We start from the raw sequence: 2,054 nt of genomic DNA on the forward strand, positions 1-2,054 counted from the left end.
ACGTCATGTCCTTTTGTCGACGATCCCGTTGATGAAGAAGCTGGATTACTTCACAGAGAGTTGACGTCGGGAGATGATATTGAGTCCCGACTAGATGTATTTTCAGTTCCACATTTGTTCCCAGTCCATCAGATATGGAGATACCTCATCGTCCTCATATCACTACCATCCGTTTTGCAAACGTCAGTTTTCTTATTGGTGATGCGGATCAGACTGTAATAGTGAAGCCGCTGCAGCCGTCAGAAGAGTGTGACTCGCTCTGAAACGTTTTTTAAACGTTTGTGAAGTGTTCCCTGGAGACAAACCAGTGAGAGCCATTAAAATGAAATAAATGATTATACATTATAGTTGTGTTAATGATCATGGTGCTGCAGCCTCAGAGTGGGATTAGTAGAGCTTACTTTTTCGCCCGCAGGATTGCACCTAAATGACATTATAGGTGTAATACCATTCCAGTTTTCACCAGTAATATTATCCGTTAACTGTGATTAAATATGACATTAATACTCTGTTAATGCTTACGCTTTGACTCGAGCAGCAGCTTTCTCCCACACCACTTCTCTCTCTGCTGCAGCAGCCGCTGTCTTGCTTTTTTAACTAAATACATGTTCAAACTCGCTGTGTGTGCTCATGAGTATTTCCGCCGAGCTGTTTGTTTGTGGTTGTTGCCATGGTGAATCGTAGTATCATGGCTCCATTCATGCTGCCTTTTTATTGTGGGGCTGCACGCACGTGAACATACTCTGCGTTGATTGAACCAACTCTTATAAGCTGTTGTGGAACCGAGAACTCAGAGTTTCCATCTCAGACATCAGGGTCAAACTCAGAGTTTGTTAAACCTCCTTACTGAAACAGACCTCAGGTCTGAGGACATCTACAGGACAATATTGACTTTTGGTCATAGCGCCCCCCACTGGCAACAGGAAGTCTGCCTTATATGACAAACATCATCCGATTTACATGAAACTTAGAATGTGTGGTCTACATGTGATACTGAGCAGCCCCATATACTTCGACCACACCCACTTACTCAGGCCACGCCCCCTTTAATAACATTTGAAACGTTTAAGGTAGACTCTTCTGATAGGTATCAATGAACTCAGCAGAGAGTTCCTTCTTCATTGGTGATGGTTTGTGGTGTCTGAGTGCTGCGCAAATGCACGGTCACAAGGAGCGGCGTCCGCCAGTAATTCCGAGGCACGCAGAGGGGCGAGGGACCGTCCATCGCTGCTTGCAGCTTTAATCCCAAGTAGAAGTTTGCAATTTCACAAGTTGAAGTTTGTAAATTTACTACATATCACTTTTTTTTTCGACACAAGTCAAAGACAAGAAAGACTCTAAAGTCCTCTGGAGAATGTGGGCATTGATCCCACTACCTCTCACATGCTAAGCAAGCGCTCTACCATTTGAACTAATTCCCCTATAATAAAAAAATTCATAAAAATTCATAGTATAGTATGTTGAAAAAAGTCATAGTATAGTATGTCAAAAAAAAGTCATAAAAAGTCATAGTATAGTATGTCAAAAAAAAGTCATAAAAAGTCATAGTATAGTATGTCCAAAAAAGTCATATAAAGTCATAGTATAGTTTGTCGAAAAAAGTAAAAAAAAGTCATAGTATAGTATGTCGAAAAACATCATAGTATAGTGAAACAAGAAAGATTCTAAAGTCCTCTGGAGAATGTCGGCATTGATCCCACTACCTCTTGCATGCTAAGCAAACACTCTACCGTCCATCCATCCATCTTCATCCACTTATCCGGGGTCGGGTCGCGGGGGTAGCAGCTCCAGCAGGGTACCCCAAACTTCCCTTTCCCGGGACACATTAACCAGCTCCGACTTGGGGATCCCGAGGCGTTCCCAGGCCAGGTTAGAGATATAATCCCTCCACCTAGTCCTGGGTCTCCCCCGAGGCCTCCTCCCAGCTGGACGTGCCTGGAACACCTCCCTAGGGAGGCGCCCAGGGGGCATCCTTACCAGATGCCCGAACCACCTCAACTGGCTCCTGTCGACGCAAAGGAGCAGCAGCTCTACTCCGAGCTCCTCACGGATAA

This window comes from Sander vitreus, unplaced genomic scaffold (assembly GCF_031162955.1).
Source record: "Sander vitreus isolate 19-12246 unplaced genomic scaffold, sanVit1 ctg385_0, whole genome shotgun sequence".
NCBI lineage: Eukaryota > Metazoa > Chordata > Actinopteri > Perciformes > Percidae > Sander > Sander vitreus.